This window comes from Zootoca vivipara, chromosome 3, assembly GCF_963506605.1.
Source record: "Zootoca vivipara chromosome 3, rZooViv1.1, whole genome shotgun sequence".
Classification (NCBI taxonomy): Eukaryota; Metazoa; Chordata; class Lepidosauria; order Squamata; family Lacertidae; genus Zootoca; species Zootoca vivipara.
This window is the reverse complement of record NC_083278.1, coordinates 88,933,778-88,945,748: the sequence shown is the minus strand read 5'-3', so window position 1 is coordinate 88,945,748 and position 11,971 is coordinate 88,933,778. Positions and strand designations below refer to the sequence as shown.

Genomic DNA, 11,971 nt, shown 5'->3' with positions numbered 1-11,971 from the left:
AAATTCAGGGCGGCAGACAGGAGCTTTTGGGAATGCGGCCTTTGTTAGACAGGGAGTCCGGGAACCTCAGCTTTGTCCGAGGGCGGGGACGACGAAGCACAACCCCGGAGGGGGGGAGGAAAGAAGCGCACGGCGGCAACAGCAACGTGCCCCGCTGCACATGCACCGACCCTCCTCCTCCTCTCCGCATCCATGCCCAGCCCTCCCGCCACCGCGTCGGAGCGAGCAGCGTCCCCCGTGCTGGGGGCGGCGTGGGGGAACGGACGAGCGGACACGCCGCCTGGGGATTGGCGGAAGCTCCGTCCGCCCCGGCTTCCCATTGGCCAGAGCGCGGGCCCCACGAGCCGAACACGCTCCCAGCGGCGTGGCAACCTCGGCTCTCGCGCTAATCCCCGGGCAGGGGAGGGCGGTGGTTACGGCAGAACCAATAGGCGCGCGAGGGGCGGAGCCTGGCCGCGGGGGTCTCCAGCCGACGGGGCGGTGCAGGAAGGGGGGGGGGGAAGGGAAACGCGAGTTGGTAAACAAGCTCGCGCACCTCGTGGTGCCGCGGGGCGGAGGCGAACGGAGTCGCCAAGCGGGCACGACGCTGCTGGTGCTGGTGCTGCAAAGCTCTCCTGCCCGGGGAGGTAAGCGAGCGAGGGGTACGGCGGGGAGCGGCCCCCTTGCATTTTGTACGGCGGGTGGGGTGGGAAGCGCGCTTGCGCCAGCGGGGAAAGGTGGGAGCCCAGCTTTTCCTCAGCGCGACGCCCGTCCCTATGCACGAGGCCCAGAAAGGGGCGCGGGTGGGTGGGGAAGAAGCCGTTTCCAGTAGACGACCTCTTCCTCTAAGCGCACACCCCTTCCACCCAAGGTAGGGCCGGATCCCGGCGGGGAGACTTTTAAGTGGCGCCGGGCCAGATGCGCTCTGTTAACGGTAGGGAGGGTTTCGGCTCCCCTTTGCAGCCCTCTCAAGTGCTTGCGGGTGGTGGGCGAAGCGAGCGGGACGACCCCGGGGTTGCACGTCGGTGCCGACTGCAGCGGGGGACGGGCTGCCGCTAACGGAGAGTGGAAGGGCCGCACCTCGCGCCGGACACGGTCTTTGCAGGGCCGGAGCTCGAAACAGGAGGCGTGGCGCTCTTTCCTGCTTTGCTCGTCCGTGGGGCGGCAGCAGCTGCTGCTGCAACCCCCATCCCTATACCTTGTATTTGTTAATGTCCATCGTCCCAATCTGCAGCCCCCTCCCCTCCCCAAATCTCCCCAGGCCTGCTATATTCGTTTCTCTTTAGTGGACGGCGTTTTTCTTTGTAAAAATATGTAGCGTATTTCAAAGTGTCTGGTTGTCAGATGGAAGGGCTCTGTCTGAAACCATTTTACGCCTGCCAAGGAAATGCTTAGAAAGCGTCGATAGAAACAAAGAAGGTAAAACCACTAGATCCGAAGGATTCAAGCTGTGCAGGCCAGTAAGTAGGGGCGGGGAGAGAGGAGGAAATTCTCTTTCGAAGTCCCCTTCCAGAAAGCTATTAGTTTGGTTTTCAGAAGCCACATGCTATGTGGCAGGCGATCCTGAATGCAAAAAGTAGCTAAATCCCGCCCCCCCATAAACATATGGAACCATTTTTCCTTGCTAGGTTAGGTTTCTTAATTTTTTATGCATTGCTTTCCACCAAAACGGCCACAAAGTGATTTGCAACTAAAGTAAAAATGCTATAGTAAACTCACATAAACATTACTGTAAATAAATTCAATCATACAATATATTATAGTACAATATAGTAATAATGATAATATCAAATGTTCCGATGATGTCCAAATGACCTTGAAAACAAAAATGTGTTTGTCAAAGGCCTTCTTAAACAGTGGGCCTTCTTGAACAGAGGCTACTTCCATAATCAGGGGCTACGGTACTTCAGAGAAGGCCCATTTTCTTGTCACCCTGTGAAGGTGGCATGTAGAGAAGAGCTTCAGATAATAGCCTCTCGGTCCTGGCAAGTTCATATGGGGAAAGGCAGTCTTTTAGATATAGCAGTCCTGAATTGTATAAGGCTTTAAAGGTCAAAACCAGCAATTGGTCCCAGAAACAAATTGGCAAGCCAACGCAGTTGGGTCAGAACCAGTGTTACATGTTTCCACCTTAATGTTTTGGTTAGTTATTTACCTCTGCTAAGTAGTCCTGCACTAGCTGTAGCTTCTGACCTGTCTTCAAAGGCAGTCCCACATACAGTGCATTGTAGTAGTCTAACCAGGAGGTAATCAGAGCGTAGACAACTGAACCCAGGTTATCCCTGTCCAGGTAGGGTTGCAACTGTGCTATTGGTCAAAGTTGCTAGAAGGCATTCTGTGCCACTGAACCCACTTGTGCCTCCACTGATGGTGTTCCATACAGAAATACCCCCAAGCTGCACACCTGCTTCTGTGCTTCTTCAAGGGGAGTGTGACCACATTCATCCAGAACAGGGTGCATTCCACTAGTGCCATCCTTTCTCACTTCTAGCCTCTTCCATTCCCCTAACTTCCCACACTTTTATTTGGATTGTTCCCCCACCCCCATTACTTGAGTGTTACAGATTTGAATTTGCCAGCTGTCTCTGTGCAATATGTCCATCTTGAGCCTAAATATAATATGCACTAAGGCAATCCTCTTTCCAGTCAGCCTGATTAACCTTGCCTTGCTCCTGAGGTGAGCCAGCTCTGTACCATTGACCCAGAGCTGCTTGTATGACTTGGTGGCACAAGCCTAAATACTCTGCATTGCAAAAAGCCTTGGATAGAAAAACGAAAGGTTTCTTTTGGTGTATTGAATAAATGTATATTAGAGTATATTTAATAATTCCCCATTGCATTGAGAAGAAGTGAAGAAAAGCACAATTTACCTGCTGTGTATTAGCGGCAATGCGATGGTGACTGAACATTTTAAGTGAGTGATGTCAGTGTTTGTTTAACGCACCTGCTGTGTAGGTTGTGGCTCTTGCCGGTTGCCTGATGTACACAGTGTGTCTGCTTGTATTCCAGACCTGATGAATTGGTGTTCCTTCCAGTGATTAGGGTAAATGCGAACATCTAAAGGGCTGTGATTCATATTTTTCTATATTTGCTGTGGATATACCGGTAGCTCTCTTGTAGATGCTCTCTTGATCCGCTTAATACTTGGTATTCCCCTTCTTGCAAATCCTGTATTCTGTCACTTGAGCAAGTGAAAGGGAAAAAGGAGGGGACTTATTTTGTCTGAGAGCTTAGGAAGAGTCCTGCTGGATCAGGCCAATGGCACGGCACGTCTAGTCTAGCCATCCTGTTTTCACATTGCCTGGCCAGATGCCCATGGAAAGCTTGCAAGCAGAATATAGTTTATTAGCCAGAGGAATTGAAAACTTCCCATAACTGCATGTGCACAGACCTTGGCTCTACTATGACCAGCCTTGCAGATAAGTGTGCAGAAATGACTACTGCACAAACACCTTACTACCTGTCCCAGATGTGTTTGTGGCATAAATGGACTGCATAGAGGGAAAAGATCCTGACAAAGAAAAACCCTGCCTGTCTGATGATCACCTGGAGTCAAGGGATCACAGCAATCGCTAGGTACTTCAAAGACTTTGGTCACAGACCTACACTTGCCTCTGGGAGAATTTAGTTGGCTGGCTGAGTATTTTTATTGACTTGGTAGCCTTAGTTGTAACTTGCCCTATAAAGACATGTTTATAAACAATAAAATGAAAAAAGTAACAACTCTTAAACCCATTCTTCCAGTACAAAAGCAACAGCAATAAAGATAGCATTATCCTATATAGTTACTTTACGCAACAAACAATTGAACAGTAGATGCTTGTGTGCAAAGTTGTAGAACTCTGCTTAGCATCACCTTTGTGGAAAGTTGTTTGTTCTCTTAGTTTTTGTTCTAGAGGGAAACCAGATGCTGCTTATTCGTCTTGCAGACTGACAACAGTTGAACTTTTAAAGTCTTAAGAATTCAGCCTTTCTACTTCATTGATAGGGACGCGGGTGGTGCTGTGGGTTAAACCACAGAGCCTAGGGCTTGCTGATCAGCAGGTTGGCGGTTCGAATCCCTGCGATGGGGTTTGCTCCCGTTGCTTGGTCCATGCTCCTGCCCACCTAGCAGTTCAAAAGCATGTCAAAGTGCAAGTCGTTAAATAGGTACTGCTCTGGTGGGAAGGTAAACGGTGTTTCCGTGTGCTGCTCTGGTTTGCCAGAAGCGGCTTAGTCATGCTGGCCACATGACCTGGAAGCTGTACGCTGGCTCCCTCGGCTAGTAAAGTGAGATGAGTGCCGCAGCCCCACAGTCGTCCACGACTGGACCTAACGGTCAGGGGTCCCTTTACCTTTACCTTACTTCATTGATGTTACTACGTTAGATACGCATTCACCAGCCATGGGCAGCCAAAGGGGTCTCTCTGTGTCAGAGAGTTGTGGGGCCTTGGACCCCAGGCTTGAATGTGCCCCTCTGAACACTCCAGTGTTAGAAACTCAGATATACAAGCTAAACCAGGGCTACAGTCGCCACAATGGAATGCCTACTTGCCATTTTGGGGCCAGACGGCTCGAAAGTCATATTTTTGAATACAAGTTTTTGGTTCCTGAAATTTGTTTTCATTGTGCAGATAAAATATAGCAGGTAGAATTCCATAGGATGTGTTGCTAGTGTGTGAAAGCAGTCCAGATCCAATGAGCCTAACTTCCAGATGGTGAAGACATCAGGTGCCATTCTCGTGCTTGGACTTCTTCACTTGGTCGCACGTGGCTGATAGCCAGGTGCAAAATGTGCCTGGCGAAATTTGGAATGCTGGAAGCAGCTCTGTCTGGCTCTCAGGACTTTGATCTGCCCACTGCTCTGGACATGCCCCCCTCCCCTAGGTCAACGCCCTCACTGACCCTACTTTGCACCCTCCATGAGTCTTGTTTGCCTGGCTGCCATCACTTGCTTGAATGGAGGATTAAAAAAGAGTGTGTGAGAATATAGAAAGTAGCTGACTACAGAGGTTGAACTTCCATTTCATTACTCCATTCCACATTTGCCTGCGGCCCTGCCCATCACTGACATGTGGCCCCTGGAAAGTTGCTCAGAAGAGGACTGTGGCCCTTGGGTTGAAAAGGATTCCCCACACCTGCAGTTTGTGGCCTCGTTGATGTGGTTGAAAGGAAAGCAGAGCAATATGTTTGGCACCAGCTTGGCTGCAGCGAGTTCCTGGAAGGACTCCACTCTGGATTCTGTTGGGTTTACTGCTTAGACTTTTCTTCTTCTGAAGATATCCCACAAGGATCAGAGTTTTTCTTCTCCTGGATGGGCTACCTTCCCAGGTTGACGAGCCCGCCTGCCCCTCATTTCAACGCCAGGTGCTGGAGACAGAAAAGGGAAGGTGAGTTCCCTTGGTGAGTTTTATCAGAGAGAGACGGCAAATGTCAGGAAGGCAAAGACTGTTTCTTTCAGAGGGAGGAAATGATAATGTAGAAGACTGTGGTTTCATGTCTTCGATCTAAGAGACTTCAGGGTTGCTCACGTTTCTTTACAAGGATCCCTTTAATCACTGCTGATAGTGCGACTCTTACTGCAGGCCAAATCTGCATAAATAACATGCATATCTTTCTATGACTTGACCAGGGTTGAAAGCCGTGACCCTTGTGACTTTGAAAACTGAGATAAAATACGTTCGTAATCATTTATCTTGCACTGTTTGCGTGTATGAGCCAAAAATGATGACCTTGGGAAGCCACAACAACCAACAGTGTTGCTTCTTTATCTTATTTGAATTCAGTGATGAAATGCAGGAGATGGGGAGAGCAGTCAAGGGTTCCCATACAACCGTGTTAGCTGTTCCATTTTATTCCCAACTTACTATTATTTGACACATTGGAGATGTGTATCGTGCCTGTATATATAAAAGCAGACGCCAGATGCTTTTCTTTTCCATGTGCTGTCACAGGCAACTGCTTAATTTGCAATATTTAAAAGACTAAGAATAGACCTTGAATCTTTACAGCAAGAAGAATTCTTTTTGGCCCTCTCCTCCCCAAAATAGGCAACTTAAAGGCAGGTGGTTCTGGGATATTATTTCACACCATGCCTGACAGATTGAAGAGCTTGGAGGTTTCTACTATTTTAGCCCTTGTTGTTAAGGATTGTGGAGAATGAAGATAGGAAATATGGAGCTGTGCTTTAACCCCCCCTTCCTTGTCCCTCCCCAAGTTTCCAGACTAGTAAGCGTCTTCCTATAAAATATGCTTATGCTTTCTATTTACTAGAAAATCACTAGGAGTTACAGCATGAATCTAATGTAGAAGTGCACTCGGGTGTTACTTTTGTATTGCTTATTAGCCATCTTTAATATAGCATTTGTGTTGCTGTTAAATTCCTTCCAGTCATTTCTCAGCTTTATTTGCACATCTCTGAAGTTGCCTGGCCTCTTTGTGCCCATGTTACTAGTTGCAAACAGGTAACAACCCAGTATGTTCTAATGTTACTGAAAGGAGCTTTTAAAAATAGGTCAGGCCTTCCTTGGTCTCCTTATTGGTCTTAAAATTGTCTGGAACTCCAGAGTGCATGTATTTCTTTTGGGACTTTGTGTAGGTAATATTTCCTGTGCTGGCACAGGTCTTCCTGTCTGCAGTTCTGGTTTGGCAAGAGTGGGAACTTGCCTAGGTGATGGGGCAAATAGAGTCAGCTGCCCTCATATAATTGTTTCAGGATGCTGAAGGAGATATTCCTATACAGTGGTACTTCTGGTTATGAACTCTTCTGCTTACGAATGCTTCAGGTTACAAGCTCCGCTAACCCAGAAATAGCTGCTCCTGGCTGTGAACTTTGCCTCAGGATGCGAACGGAAATCGTGTGCCTCTGGCGTGCATGCAGCAGGAGGCCCCATTAGCGAAAGTGCGCCTCAGGATAAGAACAGTTTCAGCTTAAGAACGGACCTCTGGAACGGATTAAGTTCGTAACCAGAGGTACCACTGTACAAGGCAGTAGAAGGTAACTCTCTACCCAACCTCGTTGGAGTGCAAACTAATTTCCATTCAAGTCCACATAGACATCCCTGCCTCTGATCTTTGCTGCTCCAGCTCTCCCATTTTCCCACTGTCATATAAGAGCTCCTGCTTCCTTAAATTCTTTATTTTATTGCTTGCTGCCCCGTAAACTTGGAACTCTTGCCAGAATATTTGCATTATGCCATCTCTCCCTTTAAAAAACATATTTTCTGTGAAGCCTTTGGCAGGAGACTGTTAGTCTCCTAGTTTCTGTACCTCACTATAACACATGCAACTGAAACAACCACTTCCCAATTTACCCTGCTTCCCACTTCATCTATCTTCCCTCTGTTGAATTTGTTGGAGGAACTGAACATGGAGGAAGTGGTTAATTTCCTTAATGAGCACAATTTACTCCATGTTCTGAGATAAGCCAACAGGTGCAAGGTCAGGCAAGCCAGTTGCTATGGCAACAGCCCAGTGCTGTCTGTATAAGAGATTAAGGCATGTCAGTGATTAAGGCTCTTTTGGTTCAGGGTTTTTGTGTAGTGTGTCAGGGTCAGTCTTCAGAAGTGAGTTGTTGTTGTTGTTGTTTAGTCGTTTAGTCGTGTCCGACTCTTCGTGACCCCATGGACCATAGCACGCCAGGCACTCCTGTCTTGCACTGCCTCCCGCAGTTTGGTCAAACTCATGTCCGTAGCTTTGAGAACACTGTCCAACCATCTCATCCTCTGTCGTCCCCTTCTCCTTGTGCCCTCAATCTTTCCTTCTTTATGGTCCAGCTCTCACTTCCATACATCACTACTGGGAAAACCATAGCTTTAACTATACGGACCTTTGTAGGCAAGGTGATGTCTCTGCTTTTTAAGATGCTGTCTAGGTTTGTCATTGCTTTTCTCCCAAAAAGCAGGCGTCTTTTAATTTCGTGACTGCTGTCACCATCTGCAGTGATCAACGAGCCCAAGAAAGTAAAATCTCTCACTAAAGAGAAAGTAAAATCTCTCACTCAGAAGTGAGTTGGCGCCTGTGTTATGTACTGTACTGAATTGCTGGAGCAACAGAGATACTTTGTACTTGTATATACCTGTATCTGTATCTCTGTCTGAAAAAGCCTACAAGCTGTATGTCCACATCGATGTCCACAGCTGTATTACTGAACCCTAATCTTCTGCAGCAGTAAACTATTTTGGAAAGCAGGTGACTATTGAGAGGTTGAGATCCATGCATTGTGTGGACTGGAAAGAGCAAGACCTCTTAGAAGCCAAACTGTGCGCGTGTTGTAAAGGTCGCTGAATATTTTGAGAGTGAACTAGTAACTGTAGGATCGGGGCTTCATTATGTAAAAGGTGTTTTGCCCCATATATAAGAAAGTGAGCTATATGGTTCAATACTGTGGCTTTTTGTAATAAAACACTGCATTTTCATAACTTGTCTTCCCATAACCCGTGCCTAGTTGGATAACGACCATTGAGGGAATACACCGGGATAAAATCTAGTTGGTGCTTTTGTGCTCATGGAAGCAGGTGCCTTCACTAATGAAGAGTGGGGGAGGTGATTCATCCCCCCCCCAAACTTCCTTCTCCTCTCAGTATCCCTAAAACCAGTTCCAGAGAATTGGTTTCAGAACAGGGTGGAAGCTGGGATGCAGAGGCTGCCATGCTAAAGAGGCAAGAGCACCAGTTGAATTTCACAGTCTGCTGTTAAGGTGACTAATCTTTTCCTGGATACCTAATTTGCATGTGTGGAGTTAGTGTGCAGTGTGCTATGTACTTACAATATTCAGCATAGTTTGCATCTCTTATTGCAAAAAACAAAAAAAAGTATGTTCTGGCTGTCTCCGCAGGTGAACAGTGTGTCCACTTTAAATTGTTCTTATATGGTGAGTTGTCAGTTGGAAACGAACTGCCAGTAGGCAAAGTCCGCACTGATTGTGCTAGTGTGTTTGTTTATGCAGAAATTTATATCTAGTTCTCCTTCTCCGAAGGAGATGCTCAAAAGAGGCCAGCAAACTATAAAAGCAGATCACAAAAAATACAATTGGATAATATCCTATCCCCAAGATAGCTAGATAAAATACCGTGAGTCAGATGTAAAAGGAGCACTACAGAAGGGATCCAGGGATAGCAACTGAGAAAATTAAATAGCAACAGAATCAAAGGCTTGTTTAAAAAGAGTTGTTTTCAGGGCTGGCAGAACTTGGGGAAAGAGGAGGAGGATTTAATGTTGATAGTCTACATTTGGATGTCTGCTAATGTTAATTGGTGAGTCAGTTTTCAAGCACTTTCAAGCACAGTTTGCTTGAATTATTATCACTTGCCATTATTGTTGACAAGTAAATGTTGAATTTCACTAAATTTTAGACATCCACAGTGATGTATTTGTGGCTGCTGTTGTGAAATGAACTGATTATCTAACATGGGGCCAATTTGTGTGAAAGCACCCTTGACTCTCCTGCCTGTGACAGAAAAAAATATTGCATGTTGAGAATTCTCTGTATTAGGCCCTCTGCACATAATTGAGCTTTGTTTGCTACTGATGGGGAAGCTAAATCTTTGATAGAAAGTAATGCAGCAATTGGCAGACTTGTGACAGTTTGTATAGAGTGGTCTTGTCCTATTAAGCAACTGATGTTATGAGAGGGATCTTTTGTTCTTTATAGCTTTTGTAGAAACAAATTGCTTTAACTAAGTTGAAATCCTCTGGGAGGGAAAAAAAGGGTTCCTACTTTTTAAAGGGAAACCTTGGGACTTAACAAACTATGTGTTATGAGAAATAGGTTTCTAACAGTGCACTGTCAATTTTGAGGCACAAGTTGAAGTTGGGTTTTCCTAGCTTCACTGTACAGAACGTAAAATGGTAAAATCCAAATGTTCACCTCACTTTTTGAACAATGTGAGCAATGGAAAAGTCCTGGGGTTGGAGCTGGGATAGGGTCCCTGTTGCCTCCCATATGTTGTTGCACTGCAACTCCTATCAACCCCGGGCACCATGACCAAGGATGATGGGAGTTGTAGTCCAGCTATATATTGAGGGCCACAGGAACCTCCTCTCTGTTTTAGAAAGAATGAGAGGCAGTGCTGTAAAGGTGAGAGGCGTCATGGACCCAGGAGTCCAGCAGGAGGACCAAGTGGCTTCTTTGTGACAGAGGAGGTGCTTCTGCACTACCACTACTACTGTGATAGCTAGAGAACCATGTTGCATCTGCTGGCTCAGTAGGAATCAGGTGACACATGGAGCCAATAGGGCTCTACCGAGTGCAATAAATCAGCTGACTGGAGTGTGACTCCTCAATTTGGTTTAGGGATTGCACGAACATGCAGGCTCTCGGAGAAGAACTTGTAGCCCTCTTTACTGCACCTCCTGGTCCATTTCACTGCTGTTTGGCTTAGTGATTCATCAGAACCGGGACTCATGCTTAAGTGTTCTCCTTTCCAGGCATGAGCTGAGAACAAACCCCATGTCTCACTGTCTTGTGCGGACCACGCCTCTAACAAACTCATTGCTCAGGCACAGATTGAGTTCTTATTGCCCATTCCCACTTCTGAACCCATACTTGGGGTCCCCCCCCCCAAAATTGATTCATACTAGTTTCTTTCTTTGGTCTGTTTCTGCTGCTGAAGTCAAGGCACTGATGCCAATATTTCCATCAGAGTAAGTAAGCTGTAATTGGCTTGTGGACATTATCCTAGCAGGAGCATGCCGGCTACTTGTTTGGAGCGGGTGGCCGGCGATGAGTAGGCTGCAGTTTTGTAATACTGAGCCTAATTGGGTGTAAGTGAATTATTTCTAGATCCATGACCAGCATAAAGGAGCCTGCGTTAATTCCAGGCATGCAGCTGATGGCTACAATTTTGCACATCCCTAGAAAATGTCTGACCTGACCTAATCATGATGATGTAAATAGAGTTGCCGGTCCAGAACATTCATACTTACTCTACTGATGTGTCTCTGCCTAAAATAAAGCAGTTGGCGTGCTTTCTCCTGGGTTGGATTTTTACCCCAATCTTTCTGTTGCCTCAGGCCTTTTAAGGAGAAAACTGTCCTTAACTGGCTATGACTTGTTGGCAGTGGGCTTCGGTCTTTCAGCAACTTTGGGAAATAACTATGTGCTCTAGTTGAGTACCTGGAACGAACTAAGTTCATAACCAGAGGTACCACTGTACCCAGTTACAGACAACTTTATTTTTGTTGGTGGTTTTAGAAAAACGACCGTAAGGTAAAGGGACCCCTGACTATTAGGTCCAATCGTGACCGACTCTGGGGTTGCGTGCTCATCTCGCATTATTGGCCGAGGGAGCCGGCGTACAGCTTCCAGGTCATGTGGCCAGCATGACAAAGCCGCTTCTGGCAAACCAGAGCAGCACATGGAAACGCCGTTTACCTTCCCGCTGTAGCGGTTCCTATTTATCTACTTGCATTTTGACGTGCTTTCGAACTGCTAGGTTGGCAGGAGCTGGGACCAAGCAACGGGAGCTCACCCCATCACAGGGATTCGAACCGCCGACCTTCTGATCAGCAAGCCCTAGGCTCAGTGGTTTAACCACAGCGCCACCTGGGTCCCTACCAGTGGGCTTCGGTCTTTCAGCAACTTTGGGAAATAACTATGTGCTCTAGTTGAGTACCTGGAACGAACTAAGTTCATAACCAGAGGTACCACTGTACCCAGTTACAGACAACTTTATTTTTGTTGGTGGTTTTAGAAAAACGACCGTAACCCACCCTATTTTATAATATTTGTAACCAACCCCATCTTGACAGCTTGGCAATTGAACCCAGCCATAAACCCCATTGCAACAGCCACCACACAGCTGTATTCCAGAATATCTAGAGAGCCACCACAGGTTAGCCCCCAATTGCTGTCCTTGAGCTCATGGGTGGGCTCTTGATCCAGGAGAGCCAACTGTCACCAGAAGTATAGGGGGAGGGAATTTTTGTCAAATGAAAGGATCTGATTTTGCTATGCACAGGTCTTTGGTCTGTGATCAGAGTTTGAGGATTGAGGGAAGCCTTTGCTTAACCT

At 46.7% G+C, this 11,971-nt stretch overlaps 1 protein-coding gene across 2 annotated transcripts in view; it reads left to right on the top strand.

Annotated features, from left to right (window-relative positions):
- Positions 1 to 489: 489 nt before the first annotated feature.
- The window catches only part of COQ8A (coenzyme Q8A), a 57,567-nt gene continuing 46,085 nt past the window's right edge, over positions 490 to 11,971 (top strand). The window contains exon 1 of one of the 2 annotated variants that reach the window (XM_035111470.2): positions 490 to 626. The gene's annotated coding sequence lies outside the window, so the exon portion shown is untranslated. Of the gene's footprint in view, positions 627 to 1,447; positions 5,349 to 11,971 lie in introns of those variants that run through there. The other variant, XM_035111471.2, reaches the window with a different exon arrangement.